Source organism: Choristoneura fumiferana, chromosome Z (genome assembly GCF_025370935.1).
Source record: "Choristoneura fumiferana chromosome Z, NRCan_CFum_1, whole genome shotgun sequence".
In the NCBI taxonomy this organism is placed as follows: Eukaryota; Metazoa; Arthropoda; class Insecta; order Lepidoptera; family Tortricidae; genus Choristoneura; species Choristoneura fumiferana.
The window spans coordinates 10219159-10241305 of NC_133472.1; the positions used below are offsets into that span (position 1 = coordinate 10219159).

Here is a 22147-nt window from a genome sequence, read left to right on the forward strand (position 1 = left end):
TGACAGCGCAAAGTACCTACAATAGCCCTTAAAATTAATGCAATGCCCGGCAAAAGTTGACATGACGCATCAAAGCCATCAAACTTTCGGCAACCCTCTCCATGTGATTCAATTGGCAGTAGCGGGCAGAAAGTCCTTCGACGAATTTGGTCAGGCCAGACGGGTCTTTGTGCTAAGCTAGACGGGACAAAAAACGTCGGGTTGATTAGTGGCCCTTCTTTCACGGTCCCTCGTGTTGGCCGCGCATCCGCGCCATACAACTATACCTACCACGACACGACATGGCGCTCTTCTGGCCCGTAAGCGTAAGCGGCGGCGGGCCGGGCCGGGCCGGCCAGTACGACGCGCGCCGCCGAACGGGACGGGTTGCTAGCGTAAGCACGCGCGCGACACGCGACTCACCACCACAACTGCATTGTGCATCACGCCGACAACATTCGCAACAATCCTATAAACCGAAAGTGAAACAAACCGGCCACCCCGTGCTCCCGTCATTCGAATGCGAGTTACCACTATTCGTGAGGAAAAAAATAAACATAGCACTTCGGTAAGTTTATTTATTGGGCGCCTTAATACTTTAATCTTTACTTTCTATCGCCAGTGATACTTTGTGTGTTAGCCCTAAGGATGTTGGGAATCTAAGTGGGATAAAATACTATTAAAGCACTTTTGTTTACTCTTCGAGCGTAGAGCAGATACTAATGGGGAACTTTTGAACGAGTTATGCTAATACGGCTACACGCTAATACTGATTATATTTGATTTTAATAATCTTCCTACAGATCCATCCATTCTAAGCAGCGAAAGCGAAAATTCTTATAAATAATTAGTAGGTAGTCTTGATTTTAGGTTGTAAATGCGTATTCATCTATTTCAAACAGCTTGGCAGCACATCTTGGCTACGCTCTTCCACATAATCGACTAAATTAGTAATTACTTGTAACCGCCGGCGTTTATATATCTGGATTACGCATTCCATTTCGATCTCAAAAGTTTATACTATTACGATTCGGAATGCTCTCGTTCGGTCATACATAACAATGATGATTGTGAATGAAAGTCCCTCCATAATGTTAGTAAAACATGGTGAGTGCGCCAATTGATATTCAGTTTAAACAATCTTACAATATTCTTCCTGTTGTTGTCGTCTGAAGGTTAGTTTAAAACGACACTTTTCTTCCGGTGAGTGAACAACAGCGTGTAAGTACTATCTACATTGTGCATATCAACCAACATGTTGTCCATATGATGACGGGATGATAATTTCCTGTCGCCCTTTATCAGGTCCAAATTGCTCGTGCGTCACATTTTTAAGCAGACATTGTTTTGCTACCTAGTTTGCAACTTCACTTGTTGCCGAAGAATCTCCAAGTCACAATGCGTTCTTATGCCATTATTTATAGCCTGAACTGAAGCATCAAATAAAATTAGAGATTGGACTTTTTCTTCTATTTTTCGCTCGCATCAGTTGTGTTGAATTTTTTCAATTAGCGCCATCTAAGTATAACTGGGATTCTCAAGGCGCGGCCACATGCTCTTCGCTCGACGCTCGTTTCCAGCGTCAAATGCAAGGCTACTACGAAACTCGAAGTTCGTGTCGTGCGTGCGGTCCCTCTAGACACATACTATTTAATACGAGAGCGAGGGACGGTACGATACGAACTTCGAGTTACGAGTTTCGTAGTAGCCCTGCTGGTTACGTGACATAAAATATAGCGATAAAGCTGAAAACGTGGAGCTTTATCGCTGAAAAAAAAACCTCTTCAATATCGGCAAAAACACTTTTTTTTAATTCACTCCAATTTCTTTTATTTGTACCTACCACTACCACGACTGCTACTAAATGAGATTAAGAAGTCAGCTTCTAAGACCAACATCATTCCTGCAAGTAGCCATCTTGACGCTGCTGCTCGACGCGGCGACTTGATGCTACTTTTTTGAGTCGCGGGAAATTCAAAATGGGGTCACGTGACCAGATTTATCGCTGCAAACTGCAAACAAGCGACGAGCGACTGCATGCGGCCGCACCTTCAAGCTGTCTCTGACCCACAACCGACCCTATAATTTCGATATCTTCTCGCCTTCATCGATGTTATGTTATACCATCTTCACCTAATTTTAGGTATACCGCCTTATTTAAAAAAATACAGATCTTTTACTTAATTATTTATTCTGTGCCTGGAAAAGGCAAAATGTCGCAGTAACAGATCAAGACAAATGAATGTTATGTTAACAGAACAACAAACGTTAAATGATTTTTATTAACAAGATGGATCTTTTTAGTTTAGTATCATCATTCATCGTCATCTTTCCAACCTATATTCGTCCCACTGCTGGGAACAAGCTAGATATCTCTCAGAATGAGAGGGTTTGATTAGGCACTTCACACACCATTGAATAGCTTCGCAAGTTTGTGCTGATTTCGTCGCGACGTTTTTCTTCACCGTAAAGTAGTACATTTCAGATATAATTTCTCACGCGAATTTCGAAAAACTCCACATTGCGAGGGCGGATTTGAACCCACGATCCTCTGCTTGAGATGCCATAGGTCAAACCACTAGGCCACCACAGACGTACTTTAGAAGTACGGCACGTTAGACAGTCAAATAAGCACCAAAGCACAGAATATATAATAGTACTACACTAACGTACAGAATGGCCACGCTCCGCCCCGCACCGATTTGAGTTACCCCACCCCTCAAGCGCAGATTGCAGGAAAACCACAGGAAAGCAGTCGGGTGCGCAACCAATGCGCAAAGCGATGTATGGCGGCCGCGCGGCACTAAGTTCGGGAGCAATAATTTTGCGAAATGGTAACGGTACCCTACCTACTTCCTTTTTCTAAATAAATAATGATTTCTGAAATTATCGCGATTAATACATGAAATAACTACCTACCGTAATACGTTTAAGTTTGTTGTCGTATATTTATTGTAATTGAAAATAATAATGCTTAAATGCACAGACAGACACATTTTAATTAGGTTTAAATTAATAAGTAAGATTAACGATTAGATTGATTTGCACTATCTAAGCCATACCTACATACCTTTAAATGTCATTGGTAACACTTATTAGGGTTTTGCGATAGTCAGCCCTGTGTATCTTACGCACACATTGACGCGTGTACAGACGTCTTCGTGCCTATGTAGATTCAAAAACGCGTATTTTTCTAAGGATTTCGTATTGTGTACGGAATCTTCCAAGTTTATGTATATTTTATAATACCTGCTACCTACTATTTACTGTTAAACTACTAATAATTCTCAAGCAATCTTAGTCCTTGTAAATTTGATATTCTTACTACCATCCTGAATTTTTTCAAATTTTTCCACCCAACAGTTTAGATTTTAGAGGAGGGGAGCGCCCGATTTTAATGAAAATTTGCACTTTAAAGTATATATAGGTACATAATATACACAAGAATTGCTCGTTGAAAGGTATCAGATTTCTACTGCTATAAATACCTACGGTGCAATGCAATACAAATGCGATCCTCTTTGAATACAATTTCTGCATTACCCCATTTCTTTACTTATTCCTGCATATCAGACTTTACGGGGAAACTAAATAATATTACTTACGGCTTTTTAGTTATTTAGCTTACGTGGCACTTTCATTCTTCTTTTTAATGGTTCTGTGGTGATTTTACTGTAATGTAGTGAATTTCTTATGTAACTATGAAGTAAGTTAATGTTTCAATCGTTTTTGTTTCGTCGCTTTGTTCAAATTTCAGTGTTATAAAAACCTATTTGTAAGAATGTTTTTACAATGATAATGATGCACTGATGACGCCACTGACTTATCTTTGCCACAAGGCTACATCTAATGATGGTTTGTACTCTCACTCTCACTGCATAATTTTTGATACGATTAATAATTCCATGGTTCTTATTTTCTTACATCTACCTTTACTCAATAATACTTGCAGCGATAAACACAGTAATTGTTCAACAGCTTAGATAATAAACCTAATAGGCGTAAAAGTCACGTCAATTTAATACGCGGGGTAAATGAAAATTAGACGAGTTTATATAGTCCTCCTCGCCGTATCCGGCGACAGCGACTCCGTCAATTGTCCTTGTCCGGGTTGTGAAAAGCTCGGATGTGGCTCGCGAAACCGAACTTAGTCCGGAAAATTCGATCACATGGAGCGCAGTGAAGTTGTCTGGAACCGTTGTATGTAAGTGTAGGAGGGCCTTGGTCGCGTCTTACGCATTTGACGCTTAGCATCCAGGTCCTCCAGACGCATCCGTTCGAAACGTTCGACACTTTTGCGAACAATAGAGCGCCACTCAAAGACGAGTTTATTGTCCGTGTTAAGAAACACATTAAGTGAGTATTTATCACGACTACAATATACATAATTACATACCTAAACCCATTCTGTACCTAATGAATAGGAACCCACCAAGGATTGTTAGCTTGGAGCGCGTATAGAAAACGTTTCCGTCACTAAGGATAATGAAACACGGTCGTGAGATTAATTAGAGACATAATTTAAATAATTCCACTTTACCACGAAGGTCTTACAGTTATATTAATCAAGCGCGCGGAGAGTAAGACAGCCGAGGAAATTACTGGCACTTGAGGTATCCCATCTTAGGCCTCTAGGTTGGCAACGCAACTGCAATCCCCCTGGTGTTGCAGGTGATTATAGGCGGTGGTGATCTCTTAACATCAGGAGACCCACTTGCTCGTTTGCCGCCCAGTCGAATAAAAAAAATGCACCCGAGTCCGAGTCAGCATCAGCTCTTCTAAACTATACGAGTAATTATTTAAGTTTTTCAACAAACAAACACAAAGTATTGTACATCTTCGATGTTCGTTTTTTCGCCTGCCGTAGACACAGAGTATGTATAGTTAAGTTTTGTTCATGTTTATCGATTAGTTTAAGCATGTTCAAAAATATGTCACTCTGGCCCATAAACTATCTCTATGCCAAAAATCACGTCGATCCGTCGCTCCGGTTCGACGTGAAAAACGGACAAACATACAAACACACACACTTTCGCATTTATAATATTAGTATGGATTTAGACACTTACTTAAAACACGGGTAAGCTGAGTATTTTTAAGAACTTGCGGACTTAACGAATAAAGAATTCCACCAGGCGCTACTCCCATTGATTAAACTTTAAATTAATATAGACGAGAGGATAAGAGTGAGTTTGACCGTAGGAAGATATGTCATGTAATAAATAATTTTACAAGTATACAACATTCAGTCTTAAAAATTGTGACCTGAAAATCGATGCATGCTTGTCTGTTACTTGACCTTATCAAATTTATACGCTTCACAATGAAATGATCAGGACAATGGGAGCAGAACATTATTGTGATCATTGAATCGTACTAATATTAAATGCGAAATTTGTTAGTATGTGTGTGTGTGTGTGTGTGTGTGTGTGTGTGTGTGTGTGTGTGTGTGTGTGTGTGTGTGTGTGTGTGTGTGTGTGTGTGTGTGTGTGTGTGTGTGTGTGTGTGTGTTACTCCTTCACCACCCTTCACGTAGCACAGTCAAGTCAAGCCAAGCGTGGCGAATATTGGCAACCTCCCCGCACAAACCTCATAAATAAAACCAACCAAAGCAACTGGAGGTCTATGGTGAGGCTATGTCCAACAGTGGACGTCCTACGGCTGATACGATGATGATGATGATGAGTCAAGTGCTTAGATATCGACACGGCACGGCCAAAGTTACAAAAATATGTACCTGTACACGACCTTAATGTTGAGTAAATAAAGTAAATTTCAATGCAACTGCCGGATCCAATAGTTTATTCGTGCGAAGCCACGGGTAAAGTCTAGTGAATTAAAACAGCCGGTACCCTCATCATGCGGTATATAGGGTACCGTGGTAAGTGTTAATCAACTAACTAAGGCGGGGCTTCCCAAACTGTGCGTTGTCCCAAATTGTCCCAGGGACGTCGCGTGTCAATTTTTTTTCATTTTTATGTTAAGGACGCTGTTATGAAATAGTGTGTCAACCCTGATTAATTCTGCAATACAATGACAACTCTTAGAAAATAATTTTAACAGTTGACATTGTTTATGTTTTGATTTGGTTCTTATTTTCTAATTAAAATTATAAATTTCCAAATAGTGTTTATCTCATAACCTGTTACAAGGCTAGTACTAAAACTGATAAGAATTTTGGAGGGCTGGTTTGATGGGCGTCATAAAAAAATGGCAAAGTCGCAAGGGCATCACAGTAAAAATAACTTTGGGAAGCCCTGAACTAAGGGATAGGTAATAGCTGCAAACGATGGATATGTGAGTATATTAAAGCTTCGTAACCGCTATCGAGTACATGCGCAGTAAATTTTTATAGTTAATTAAACTACTAGCTCATTAAACATGCTATATAATGTAATGACCAATAATCGACGGTTTCATTATAATGTTCGTTAATATTACCTCTAGTAAAGTGTTTACCTAGTGTAAAACATGTTTTTATAGTTTCCCTCCCTATGTCCGTCTGTCTGTCTGTCTGTACGTTTCTCCCAGCGTAGCTGCTTAAATACTGCAAGCGCTAGAAAATTAAAATTCAGCAATCACGCACGAAGTGGCAATAAATTTTTGGAGAAAAAATTTAGTGTTCCTCCCCTACACGTAAAGTGTGGATGGTTTTTTTACGATCTTTGAAAAATATTGTACGTTTGCTAAAAACAGTACTCGATTTAGGAATCCATTTGCAAAACATTGAGCTTTTTAGCGCATAATCCAATTCTAGTGCGCTTTGTCCCCTGGACAACACAAATTTGTTAGGAATATATATGTCCATTTTGAAAGCTTTGTCTCGAATCAAGACCAGAAATATATGAACTTTCAAACACAGACTTTAGATGTGTTCAGTTCCTATCGTATCTTGTTATTAGCTCACGTTAAACTGGTGGACTAACCCTTTCCCTGTTAGTGCGAGCGACTGTGGTAGGTATAACTATGGACTTACTGGTACATGACGGTGCCACACATGGCTGCACATCCCTCTTATGACATTTCCCCTCACACACGCGATTTAAAAGGGGGCTTGTTGTCATGCTGTTCGAAGACATGCGTCCGATACATGACGCCGAACGCTGCGGGCATAAGCTATAATTAATATCTACTTAATAAAAAAACCGACTACTTAAAAAACTTATAAATAAAAACTAGATATAAGTTTTTTTACTGACTGTAGGTACTTTTTGCAGACTGCACTTGCATTGTGATCCAAACTGCATTTCCGTACCAAATTTCCAGTCGATGCCATTAACCGTTGTAGAGTTGCACCCCGCGGAGACGATCCGGGAGAGACCACCAGGATGTCAATGCCAGATTATTATATTGTTACCAGATTTAAATAAGCATGCCAAATTTCAAGTCCATCCGACCACAGGAAGTGCGTCAAATTTAACTTTCAAGATTTGACCCGCACATAATTATAAATAAAATAAATATCATGGGACAATTTACACCATGTATGAACCTATATACATACAAACACACGTACATACATACATTGTAAGTTGAATAAAAGCTTGTAAAAAAAAAGTAGCGACAAAAAATTGCGAGTTCAACAGTCGGGTCGGGACCCATTAGTGGCAATTTTTGGGTCGATGACTATTTGGGTCTCGATTTTTTAGGTCGCATAGTACGAGTAAAACCTGTGAGTAAGATGGTAAATTATTTCTAGTTAAAAAATTATGACTCATTCAAGCAAGATAAGATGTCTTTAAATGAATCCGAAATGGTTCTTCAGATGGGTGGGTTAGTTGAACTTAAACGCACTTCTACAAAGGTTTTTCAGGCTTTTAACTAACTTCAAAAAAGGAGGTTATTAATTCGGTTGTATTTTTTAAAATTGATGTTGACATACGTTACCATATTTACACTGATCGATGTCCTGTCCAGGTCAAAGATATGTTTAAACTTATCGTTGTCCCTTCATGTTTGAAATTTTGTATAAAATTGTCAGAAGGCTTACAGTGACAAGGTACTAATGTGTACTGCATCAAAAGAGTGATAACACTAATAAAAAAATCTACTGAACAACTACAGGGATATTCAGTCAAAATAACCCAAGAACTTGTAAAAAAATTGTGTACTTAAATATGCATATGTTAATCAGTCAAAATATTTAGAACAATATAGGAGCTAAGAGTTTAAGTATACTATTTTTGAGAAACGTAACATAAAAACATTCCTACCCATTATCACTGAACCTTACTCACTAGTTAACTCACTTCATAGCAATTTGAAGACTGTTGTTATGGTATTTAATAATGAAACTGTAGTAAATGCGCACGTCGATTAAAATGACTACATACGAGTTAATGAGTACATATAATACCGCCGTGCTTGCGACATTGCACATTCATTTCAGTCCACGTTTGTATACGCGATAGACTTTACTGACTAGTGGACATAACGACTTCAACCCCTTATTCTTTGGTTTCAAAACGAGTAGGAATTATAATTGTGTCAAATTAAAGTGATGGTCAGTACATACGCCAGCGCCTTATTCGATACGCAATAAAGAGTAGTTTAAGACGCCTGTGTGTTGTCCACAAAAGTGTGTTATCCTATGGACCATAGTTAGTTGGATACTTTCTTGGCAAACTGCCCAAAATCGCCCAAAAGTAGGTTCACGATGTTTAGATAACTGCACAATACCTACCTACCTGAGTCTGCATTCCTTCGGCATTGAGCTGAGTCAGGAATTAGCCTTTATGTTTATTACTTTAGAACGGCGGGTGCTTCCAGCATTCACGAGTGAAGCTGACTAATATAACTAAACGGAACACGGAACCCTCAGTACCTACTACTATTTCCAGGCAGTCTTTACTCGTATGTTTGCCAAAATGTGCTAATAGATGGTCTTCGGTCTTCTTTTTCTTTCAAATAATACTTTAAACAAACTTGTGGAATAACTTCAATAATCACGCGTAAATATGAACGAAAATACATCGCTTCAATAGGCACTAAACTGTTCCCGGGCGCCAAGCTAAAGTTCACTGACCCGTCGGTAGGAAGGGCTGTTGTTTCAATGAGCATCAAAAACTGTTCATTAACAACTTTAACTTAACATTCTTGTGTTATAGGTACCTGAGAATTCTCTTAATTGGCTTGGACCAGTCCTGCTACCAATATTTTTAAAGCTTAGAATGCAGTGCAAAGAAAAAAACCGGCTAAAAGCGCGTCGGGTTTCGTACAATATGCAGCAGATATTTCATTTTAATGATTTAAAAAAACTTTCGCGATTTTCACTGACAATAGTGATAATACAACAGAAGAAGAAGCTAATATACCGAAAACGGCCAAGAAACATATTGCAGCTGTCATACACAAATTGTTAGATAAACAATTCTGCCATTGCAGAATATTTGCTAAAGTTAGGAGCAAACCATTGGGGCTATAAAATCCCAAAAACCTCAATTTCTATTTTAGAATGGTGTGTGTAACTGATGAAATCAAAAAGTATGATCGAATGTAAAAATAGGAACATATCCAACGCTTTAAAATTATACATGTGCCACTGACTCTTACTCCGAAGTATCCAATAAGGCCGTGGTAAAATTTTTGAGTGGTTTGAATAAATACATATTTGGCACTTGACTGCACCTACCTAGAATAATTTTATCGGTAGGTATATTGAAAGCTTTTGTGTTCATGGAATCAAGTGATAGGCACTTATCTGATGTAGGGCATTTATAGGCGTCGTGGAAAAGTTTCGGAGGAAGAATAGCATATTGTCAGTGTTGTGTCGATGTGATAGAATGACGGTAGGTACAAGATCAAGATCAAGTGCATTTATTACGAAAAACTTGCGCGGCTAAAGAAACGAATATGATAATCTTCACTTCAGTTTACTCTTGACTATTGCTGTCGAGCTTATTCATTATATTACTAGCTGTGCTCACGAATTCATCCACGTGGACTCAGGCCTATCATAAAAATAATGTAGAAAGTAAGAATCGCGAAAGTCGAATTGATAAAGATTCTAGTTTTGTCATTTCAGCTACAGAACTCTAAAAACCGGCATAAAATGTCCATTCACATTTGGGGTTATAAAAATTTAATCACTCGAACAGCCTTGGACATATCCCAAAAAATAATATTGCATAACACCAACCAGTCCAAGGTTATTAGTGAATTGGCTGAAATCAGTATTTCGCAGCGATACTGTGTATACCTAACCTACTAACCTTAACAATGTCATTGGCATCCGATCACAAATCACGAACAACACATAGCAATTAGCAAGTCTATGTCGCACAATCTGATTTTTCTTAATAACTGACCAGATCGTAATGTTAAGAACTAATTTGCCATGAAATATTAAGTTCATAAACAAAAATCTTATTTAGTTTCGGGAGGTATTACTTTATTATTATTTTCAAAACAAAAATGATATGTACATACAACAATTGTTTGAAATAAAAACTATCCTAAAACTAATGGGACTATTGTAAACAATTCGCCTAAATCTTGTCCCTGCGGAGGGATGTCCATTGGACTGGCAGCTAGTAGCATTTCCACGCTGCTTTCTGGATTATGAGGATGCTAATTCCTTATTTTGGTTTCTCTTGATCTAGGCACAGAATAGATAACATCTATGCAATTTAGACTTATCTGGGGTCTGGCAAGGGATTGACAACAGACAGAAGGTAAGCTATGCTTGCTCGGGGGGTGCATTGTATATTTAGTTGGCAGTAAGCCATGGGGCGATGCACACCAGCCTGAAGAACTAAAGCTAATATTGTAAAAAAAATCTAATTACAATTCAAAAAACTAAAAAGAACACTACTGTCGAGATCGAGATGCGACCATTTGAGCCACATAGCCAAAAGCAACTATAGAACTATAGAAACACAGGAAAGCTTAAAGTTCCATCTTACAGACTGGCTAAAACCAAAAAGTCGTTTCTGGGAAGTTGCATACGTTATTATAATAAAATTCCAAAAAATATTTCAAATGTAACGGATACCAAATTCAGATCTATTGTCAAGAAGACATTAATATCTAAGGCGTATTATAAAGTTAATGATTATATCATGGACAAGGATATTTGGAAATAAAACCCGATCCGCATTGGCGATCCCTTCAAATAGCGAACCTACTGTGTTAAAAATAAAGGTGTGCTAAATACTTGCGATATAGATATAGATATCATTTAATAATATTATAAATCTGTTTAAAAAAAATATACCTCGTTGAGTTTCTTGCCGGATTCTTCTCAACAGAGGTTTTTCCGAACCGGTGGGTCCTAGGTTTTTTTTGACATTCATAAGTGCTTAGATTAGATTAGATTTTTAAAAAAATATGGCTCTGTCCATTGGAGGACTATTTTGCCAGTATCTAGTAGGTTTTGCCGTTGTACGGAAAAAAAATACTAGAAAACGAAATATGAGAGGTAATGGTGGATGACCTTATAAGTGCTTGTTATAGCCTAAATTGAATAAAGATATTTTGCCTTTGACTTTGATAGGTACCCATTTTTCTCCTCAATGCCGTAACTTTTAGGTACCAACTTACCACTGTATAAACTTATTTTCAATAATAATAAAAAAATGAAAATGAAAATAAAGTTTTTTTTTCATGTAAACAAAATGCGGCCAATTCATATTATGGATACTTTTGCGCCATTTGTGTTTGACTTTTAAAGTCAGAATGCTTAATTCGGTAAGGCATACCTCGCCCTGTCATATTAAAATCGAGCTTCTGTTTGCAAAAAAGACAATGGAACCAATATGTGCGCAGTCGACTCATTGCGCTGTCAGACTAAGCTGTCGATTCAGTAACATGAGAATTATTGAAACACACGAAAGGTTTCAACTTACATACTCGACCTACCATTATGTACACATGTTCACTGAGCCGTAGCATTTATAAAATCAACATCAACATTGCCGCTTAGGGTTCCGTATCCAACAAGACTATCATCATCATCATCATCCTAGCCTATGTACGTCCCTATGCACAGGCCTCCTCTCAAAATGAGATGGCTTGGGTCGTAGTTCCCATACAAAAAAAGCTTTTATCCGTTTTTTTGTGCTTGTCTAACCGTTACTAGGGGTATTAGCTATGGCATCGGAAAGACGTCGGAAATTCTCACAAGTGTGCATTTAAATTGCCGCCAAATAATTAAATAGTTATTTATGTGGCGTGGCTGGTGCATAATGAGAGGCAGTAAAGTACGAGTGTGGTTTCATAATAAGATCACACGAGTGTTTTAATGCCTAATTATGTATAGCCGCATACATAACTTTATCTACATGCATATCATAAGTTTTCTATAATATGTTCAGATATGGCCTGTATTTTTAAGTTAGTGTTACTGATAACTAGTTTGAAGTACCTACCAAAGCTTAAATAAAACAGATAATAATAAACTAAAGTTTTATTTATAATAATAATTATTATCTACATGCATGTCATAAGTTTTCTACAATATGTACAGATATGCATTGTTAAAAAAAGTATTACCGATACTTTAATGTAAACATTAAGATGCACTGTACTTTAATGTGAACATTAAGATGCACAAGCAGATACCAGGTTTCTTAATAAAGGCCATTTGATAGTCGTTTCTGAACATATAATAGGGAAGTTATGATATTCATGTAGATAAAAATAATAATATTACCACCAAGTAATGACAAAACCACCGAGTGGACGCCCACCAACTCGAAAAGGCGACCCGGCAGACCGTGATGGTGGGATGAACTAGACTACTTCTTGAAGGACTGGCCCTTAAATGCAGGGGACAGAGAGCGATGGAAGTATCGGACGGAGGCCTTTACTCAGCAGTGGAATAGAATAGGCGAATAATAATAATAATGACATAAAGTAAAAAATCAACCTGTATTTTTCTGTACAAGACGGTACGGATTTCTGCGTGTACGAATCCTAACTACATATACACTTGACCGTGCACATCAGCCTGTAAGTACCTACATCAAATCAGATATGATTTTATTTCATCCATATTCCATTTTTGAAGTATAGGCACTTAAGTACTGATGAATGACTGTCAACTTTCCGTCTGATACCAAACGTAGGACTCAACGTTTGATCACAGTTAGGTAATTTACAACAACATCCTAATGCCTCGTCGACCCTTCTTGTCTTACATGTAAGTGAGATGGTAATGTGAGCTGAGCACCGTGCATTGTACCTTGTCATAATAAAGACGTAACAAAACAACTAGTAACAAGTGCTACTTACGTAGTCGCATCATCGGACAATGGAACTAAATGTGACTGAACAGGTTGTTTTGATAAAAAATGCACGTCATTCGTTGAACCGGATTCTGGCACAAACACCTTTCTTTGAAAAACTTGCTTACTTTTTAAACGACTTCAAAATTCTCAATAAGGACGAGTGTTTTACTTTTTCCGTCGATATCTTCGCCGCGTGTGAAATCAATTGAAGTATTGCTTTTTAGTATTTGCTTTTACAAATCCAGTTATCTATCATAAGAGGGCCGCGATGTGTGGTTTTACAGAGAATCCGTTTCACTTCATTTCTGTTTTATTTCAAAGAATTAGGAGTAATAATTGCAAATTGGACAAATTGACAATGCGCGAAACCCTGTAAAATGCTACTTACAATACCCGGCCATAAAGATTGCACATCGGTCTTTGGAAAGAGACTCGACTAATTTCGGCTTCATGGAGCGTTGTCAGTCACACACTACTTATGTGACGTTTGTCAGTCGTTGTACAGGTGCAATAGAGTACGGACGCATTTAGACGAAAATCTATAATATACATAAGTGAACCGCCAGAACGGGACAACAAAAACGAGACAGAGCAGGATGGCGCTCTACAACACCATTTTGAGACGCTTCTCCCAAACAACGCATTATTTCTCTGGAATTTTAAAGCAATTCGATTCTTTGACCTTGGGAATCGCGAAAAACTTGAAAAAATATGATATTGGGTGTGTACATTTTGTATATTAAGCAAAATAAAATCTCAAGTTCGAATTTCGAGCCAAAAACGAACGATCTATGCCAGTGCTGCCATTCAGGGAAAAAGAAATCTATTCATTATCCTGCATTGCAATCTGTAAAGCTCTATACCTATTCATTGCCGCGCGCCAGATTACGCTGGTCATGAAATTTGGTATGTAGATAGCTGGATGTCTGAACTAACACATAGGCTACTTTTATTCCAATATTCCCACGGGATAGTTGTTCTTAACACAACACCTCAATGAAGATTACGATATAAATTTTGGGATTTCCCATATGAATTTTGTAACTAATTCAATTGTAACTACCAGATCGAAAAGCTTACGCGTGCAAAGCCGCGGGTAAACTAGTATATAATAATATAGGATTATTGATCCCCCCAAAACTTTAATTTTACGATGGCATCTTTAGGAAAAGGACTCGTTTACAAAACCATAATGTCAGTCAATTGCTCGTCACTTTTTACAAAATACTTATTGCTTTTTCTGGTGAAGGGATGTTAATTGTTAAGGAGTTCTCATAGTGTTTCACCATAAGTTCTATTTCATTAAATTCATTCTGACGAGCATTAATTGCTTAACAACTGTATTTTAGGTAATCGAATTGTAGGCCATAAAATACTTAATCATAAATAGCTTCGGTTACCATCTGTGGTCTTCTTCAATTCTACTTCATTAACTAAATGGTGATTTCCAAGAACAAACACAAGAGGTGGTTTAGAAATTACCATAAAATTTGAAGAATTCCCTCACTTTCTCAAGAAACCTATCATCTGATCATGACCATTATGAAAATTTACTCTTTCAGACAAATGAAAATTAAAAGCGTGTAACAAGCCTGGTTGATTTTCTTCCTCAAATTCATGCTTCGCGTCGTTTAAAAATTCAATTCAAAATTTTAATTTTCGTATACTCCCTGTACTTTCCTATTCAGCACTTTGTTTTACGTCAATAAATTCATGCTCAGCTCAGCAGCCGTACTATTAAGACATGCTTAAGCCTCAAATATCTTATAATTTTGACAGTAAATACCTATTCGTGCTCATAATTGCAACAGTTCCCACAGTTCAGTGAATCAGTGCTTTTTATAACCAGTTTTATCTTACACTTGTATCCAGATTTATGACCCTCTAAGGGACCTTGTAGGCACAATCGTGCCTTCTATCTTACCTTTAAAATAAACATCCTTGATTGAACATCACCTACTTTTGTTTTTAATTCTTCATCATCATCTGTTGCTATATAATATACGCATCGTGCCAAGCGATCCGCTATTGAGCAAGAAATGTACAATACAAACATGCATAAAAATGTAGGTACAGTCTAATGCACAACCTCTAAAAAAAAGTCTGTTTAAAATAGACTTTCACCGAGCGCCAGTTTGTTTTTCCCTTGAGATTATGGTCGTGGTAAATATAGGCAGTAACGGGATAGGATCTCGGATCGGTAGCATTTCACGGGAGTGGCGCCTGGCGGGGCGCCGGCCGCCATCCCGGCCTGACTAATACCCCCATCGTAAAAGAATACTGACGAGCAAAAATAGCGGGTCACTTTTCATACAACTATGTACGAAACTCGTCAGTGTATATTTAACCGTCAGACAAAAAGAGGTAGAAAATGGAACCATAAAATTTCGTACAAAATTTGACACTATGGCTGCATACATATTTATGTCCTGGACTGTACGTCCAAAACCTATTATCTATCTACCTAATCTAATACCTAAAATCGAGAAATTAAAATTGAAATTTGGTATTTGGGGGTTTTCGGGGATGACAAATTGATCTAGCTTGGTCTTATCTCTGCAATGGGTAAACGATTATTATCTTGTTTCAGCCCTAGCAAAGCTCGGTCGCCCAGGTATTTACAAATAAAATGTCGACATTATTAAATTTCTCCTTTTATTGTTGCACTGGAATGTGCTTCACACTATGAACCACGCTTTGATCAAGAGCAGGAGCTTTACGACAACTTCGCTATATTTTATGTTAGTTACCTAAGTAACTCAATTGTAGTTAAACATGATTTAGTTACCATTATGGTGGTGAAGGTCATTTTTTAAATATGCTTCATCAATTCCCTAAGTCAGTGTTAGAAAAAAAAGAACGCTTTATAATGTGTATAAGGCATAAGAAACTACTTAAATAAAATTATTTAACCACTTACTCAAGTGAAAAATAGGATATTTCTATGTAATTTGTCTCGCTCTTGGAATAATCCGTTCCTAATACTCAGTTATCCGTATAGTAAGTATAATCTATTTTAAGTTTCGTAACGTTCGGTCATGAATGATGTTGTCAAGGTTGTATGTCATTCGCACTTCCACAGTTCATAATAGCTAATTGGTTTTATCAATAACACATACCATTCAAAAACATCTCCGATTAGGGATCAATCTGAGAATTTGTTTTGGAATTAATTTGTAATATTAAAATCTATTTTTACCAACATTAGCTGTCCGCTTTGTTATTATATCAAGACAAGTTTGTACGTGACACCCGGTAGAACCCTGCTGCAGTCAAAATTTGCCGCAATTATTAAAAAAATCTTGTTAAGGGCAGCAGAGGCTCCCTGCGACATGGTTCTCATGCTTGTCAAGTTATTATATAAGTAGTGTTGATGTTGTTTACTAAAATATTATTACAGTTCTGTTTTAGTGACCCGGTTTTCCCCATAGCCTTCTTATCTTCACAACAGACAGTAAAGTAAAAAAAATGCTTCTTTAATAAGTTAAAAAAAAAGTTATTTTTATAATTGACTGGCTGTTGCCCGCGGCTTAGCCCCCGTTGTTTTTTCTGTATTTTCTTCCAAAAAAACCATCTCCAGACAGTAATGAACACAACAAAAAAAGAATAGCGAAATCGGACCACTCGTTCCCGAGTTTTGTGCTTAGCATAATGCGTGTGCATAATGCGTATGTGAATAATAGCATAATAGCATAATATATATAATATAAGAAGAAGATATGCGACTCCACAGCTCCTTAGTGCCTTGAAAAGGGGCCCCTAATCCCGTGACCACGTTCCGTCATCGCACAATCGTGAACAGGAAAACCTTACCAAATAAATCTGACTCATTGCTACAAGATTCTTCCGACGATTCCTTACGCATAGAATCATCGTATCGGAAACTAACTTCGTAAAACTCAATCGTTTCATACGATTATTAATAAAATAGCCGTTGAAATCCGAAACCGAACCTGTCTCCATTTACCGAACTGTATTTATTTTTCGACTTAACCCTTTCAGAACTGGTCAATGAATACAATTGTGTGGTTTTTCTCAAAAATATTCGTATTTATGTGGATGGTCCCGGAATCACACGATTGCGCGTGAATTGTACGAATATTTTAGAGAAAAGTGAATCTTAAGAACCTCACAATGGTATTAACCAGTTCTGAAATGACAACTCACGCGCATTTTTCTCGGTACTACGACCTCGCTCGCGTGTATTAAATTGTCTGCGGATGCCGATAATGTACGTAGTCATGGGTATTTACAAGCTTTTAAAAAAGTGTGAGTCATTCAGGCAGGCGTCGCTAGGATACCTACCTATAGGGCTATGCAGGGCCCCATTATACGGTCTCGGTAGACCGCATTACCAGTTTAAACCTTATTAGTTGAGGCATAGAATGCACATTTAATTATGTCAATACAAACAGCTTGTGGGACTTAAAATGAAATATTAATATCTTAAAGGGAAAAATGTTTAATTGAATTAGGTTTTTTGCTGCGTGGGGGCTTAATATTGAAACTTAGTATAAAAAGGTGGAGTTTTCTATCTCCCAATAACGCTCGAGTTACTCCGTCGTTCCAACATGGAAATATGTATGTGAGGAAAAAAACAAGATTTTAGAAATTAAATTCCAAAAATACAAAAGTAGAGTAACCGTTCACTATTTATTTCATGTACTCTTAGTAACTTAAAATCCTGATTTACTGCACCATAATCGTCGGGTGTGGTCGGGTTAACATTTTGATTTTTGTTTAAATCAGTTTGGCGAGGTTTCGCAGTCTCTTTTGCTTTGCAAAATTGCTGTTTGCGGTATAAAATTAAATTACGCTGCCGTCTGCCAATCGGTAATATCCGGTCGTTGCAACTAGTGTCGTAAATTCGTTATAAAACAGTAACCATCTTGTACAACTTGAGAACTTAACTAGGCGCTAACCGTCGTACAGTCGACGTCAATTATATCTTTAAACTTGATCACCTTGGCACAGTATGCTTTTTGACAGTTGTGTACAAAAATCAAACATGAAGTGACAGCGACAAGGTAGTCGTAGTAGGTGTAAACATATCATAAGAAAAGAAGATACCTAGTACGAGAAAGATTAGATTCTTAATTATTCTGTATCAAAGTTCAAGACACACAGCAGTGTATCCAACTTATGTACGGTCAAAGAGTTTAATTCATGAGCCACCATGGAATCATTTCACAGTAAACGTCATAGTGACATTGCGTTAATTAACAATGATAATCGTAATGACTTTTGCTTAGAAAAGGTTCCATGGTGGCTCATGAATTAAAGTCCTTGAGTGTACATTCGAAACAAAAACCAAGCGAGACTGCCATTAAAAAATTTACCGGAACCCTTTAGAGTTGCTTTATAACCTGGTCCCCCATTCCTTAAGTTACCTCACTGATTGCTGCGGAGAAACTGACTATTTACGATTAACCAAGTAAAGTCAGTTCTAAAAATTTCGTGCCATGTGATAGAAATTACATAAATGAGTTATTTTATTTATGAACTCATCAATAACCCGCTTATACTACCGACTACTTACTGGTACCTACTGATATCGCAACAAGCACTTAGTTATAACATTTTGGTTTTGGTCGAATAAAACTATTTGACTGCACGAGGTGGTTCTACTTGAATCATTTCGAAACTAGAAGATGGGAACTGTGAACAAGTGTACCTACGCGTGTTTACCTACGCTCAAGTCTATTTTGAACGAATAATAAACTAAGTAGGTACAAAAAATTAGTATAATAATTGATGGGTTAAATAAAATCTCGTCGGTAAAATTGCTACGTTTTTTCAATGATTTACTTTTTGCTTCGCGTTGAACTTCAGGAAGTTTTTAATGGGAGCCCTTGGCACGGCTGAAGCAGGAAGTCATTCGACCTTACTTGTATTTTCCCTTATATAAACAACTTGTATATTAAAAGCGTTAAAAGTTTCACAAATGAAGTTAAATTAATGGTTGTTAGACAGTAGGAACCAAACGACCGCTGCTCTTCTTACTATCGTATTGTAACAGGATGTGTGGCAATACGTGTTGGTCACTACCACCTAAACTAGAGCCCACTAATTTTGCGAATAATCCATGATTACGTTTGTTACTCCTACGTACTTTTTTATTCAATGGACAAGCTACATTGCTAGATGCTTTCTACTCGTATCTTGCATTTATGAAGTCTTTACCTTCTACTTTAGCCGCCTATTGTTCCGTTTATGTGTAGATAGGTTTTTAGGGTTCCATAGTCAACTAGAAATCCTTATAGTTTCGCCATGTCTGTCCATCTGTCTGTCCGTCTGTCATATCAGTGACGCCGACAAAGTGGTAAAGTAAAAAATAAAAATAAATTTTTAGGCCCCTCATAGACGTAAACTGGGGGTGATTTTTATTCTCGATTAACCCTATAGTGTGGGGTATCGTTGGATAGGTCTTTTATACCATTGGGGGTTTCGAAGACGATTTTTCGATTCAGTAATCTGTTTGCGAAATATTCAACTTTAAAGTGCACATTTTCATTAAAATCGAGCGTCCATCGAATCTAAACTGTTGGGTGGAAAAACGGCTAAGATTACTTGGGAATTATTAGTAGTTTAAGAGTAGCTAAATAGCGGCCTAAGGTATAAAATTATATACCTAAACTTGGAAGATTCCGCATACAATACGAAATCCTTTGTAAAAAAATACTTAATTTTTCGTAATGGTTACGGAACCCTATCTTCGGCGTGTCCGACACATTCTTGGCCGGTTTTTTTTTCTTTCGTTATCCTAACTTTCTGTGATTTATAGTCAAAAACCTCTGTGTATCTGTTTCTGTGATTTAATTTAACTTAAATTTTCACATCTAATACAAGATATTTGCCCCTATGGCGCTATAATCCAAATCGCAACTTGACTATTTTTAATACTTGTCCAAAGTATTTAGCGTGACTTTTAAATTTTTAAGGAGATGGTGTAAGACCAGAGTAGGTATCTCATTATTATTATATATAAGAGCCACGTTTGCCGACACAAGATACAGATAGATAGTTTGCAGAGCAAGATTTTTGTGAGTGCCATCTCTCGTGATCGGAAATACGAGTTTTATATCGTAACTTAAACATAAAACGTGGTCTTTTATTACGCACGCATTATTCGTTAATAGTGACAGTAAACACCTACCGAGAATGATATAGAGAATTCAATCAGTGAATTAACCGACATTCAATAAGCAAAGTGAACCGTAGGAATTGACACTTGTTTATTAATCAACCAGTTTATTGGTCACGACGAAGGATTGTGAGTTTAAAATATTTTGAAATAACCCTGGCACCAGTGCAATGTCCCTTTTCAAGTTTTAAACCTTTGTTGCTTTAAAAGAACTTCAAAAAAAACATATGGTCTATGACTTGTTCACACTTAATTTTGTTGTGTGTTCAAGTATAACTTTGTAACCTGAGATATGATTTCAATGATTTTTGAGAACAAAATATATTTTATTTTAGTTAAGGGTCGACGAGGAGTCGAACTAGGACCTAGGTCCCAGGGACTTAATTATCATCAAAATTTAATTATGCGATTAATGCTAAAATGATTAATAAAATACTGTAAAAAGTTATCTTTATAGATGACCACAAGCGTAATTTTTGATTGTTCCAAAATGAAATTTAACCATAAACGTTGTAACATAAATAGTTTGAGTTTAAGACTTTAAATAGCACATCTCTAACAAACATCCCAAAGCATCAAACTTAATCAAAATGTACAATTATACTGTCAAGATTGATAAAACCGTGTACCCACAATTACTGGAGTATTATTAAAAACGAATGCAATGTATTACGCTACTTGATTGCTCACGTTTGCGGACTAATGCATGAAGTATGATTTTTTCATAACCGATATGACGTCCCGGCGCTTTATTTTTTGTTCTAAATCTATGTATAAGACATATACATACATTTTTAAGCTCTTTTTGCTAGAATTTTAGCCATCCCCTGTCCTTAACAATAAAATAACAAACGAAAGAATATTGACCCAAGTTAAATAAATAAATATCACGGAGCACTTGACACCAATTAACCAAATATCAAAGTAATTTAATCGAGTAGAATTAGGTCCTAAACTCAAACCGAAGTTGCGTAATCTTTGAAAAAATATATTTACTGTACTAATTCTAGATTATAAAAAAGGGATAAAGCTATAAACTAAAACATGTTATTAAAACGAGTCCCCTTAGGGATGGTTCCGAAGACACTGGCAGTGTTTCCTCTCTGAATAGCTAAGATAGTAATTAATTATAATTATTTAATTATGTACATAATTTCGCTGTTACTGCATAAACTTTGTTGTATCAAAAAGGGATCTAAGATAACCACATGGCGGCACTACCCACAGGTGAAGCGAGTTGGATCAATGCCAGCCAATCGAAACTATATACAACACTGTCCGCGGTGAATTACTCTACTTTAAAACTCTTTTCAACACCAAACGGTTAACAATAAACGGCACGCACTGAACAAATTTATAGCGACATGGCATTGGCCATCAATAAATAAATTAAGCTCAACATATTCTTAGTTGATTGAAAGTGTGCATTGACTTTAAATTAATATATTTGTTAAAAGAACTTGATGAAAAAATAGGAATCATTAATTCGATTAGCAGTTGAATGTTTTACTATAAAAGAGATATTAAATTTATTTATTTAAATGTTTTTTCTTTAGAACTGACTGCGTTTAACACTATAACTGTATAAGTAGGTAAGGGAGAAATAGGTCTAGTAACTCATTTGAGTATGTAGCAGAAGGCGAGATCGTTCCGCATCGAAAACCAAGTCATAATCACCTAGCCCAAAGTGCCTTGACCCTGTTTGGTCAATTGTGTGACCAATCTATTTTATAGACCAATGATACTTGAGTCCGCCTCGTTGAAACTTTCATAAAGAGTGTGGAGCAGATTGTTT

General features: G+C 37.1%; 1 protein-coding gene across 1 annotated transcript in view; it reads left to right on the forward strand.

The window, feature by feature from the left end:
* The first annotated feature begins 317 nt into the window (after positions 1–317).
* Positions 318–22147, forward strand: part of LOC141426861 (beta-1,4-glucuronyltransferase 1) — a 114326-nt gene continuing 92496 nt past the window's right edge. The window contains exon 1 of the mRNA XM_074086085.1: positions 318–547. The gene's annotated coding sequence lies outside the window, so the exon portion shown is untranslated. The remainder of the gene's footprint in view (positions 548–22147) is intronic.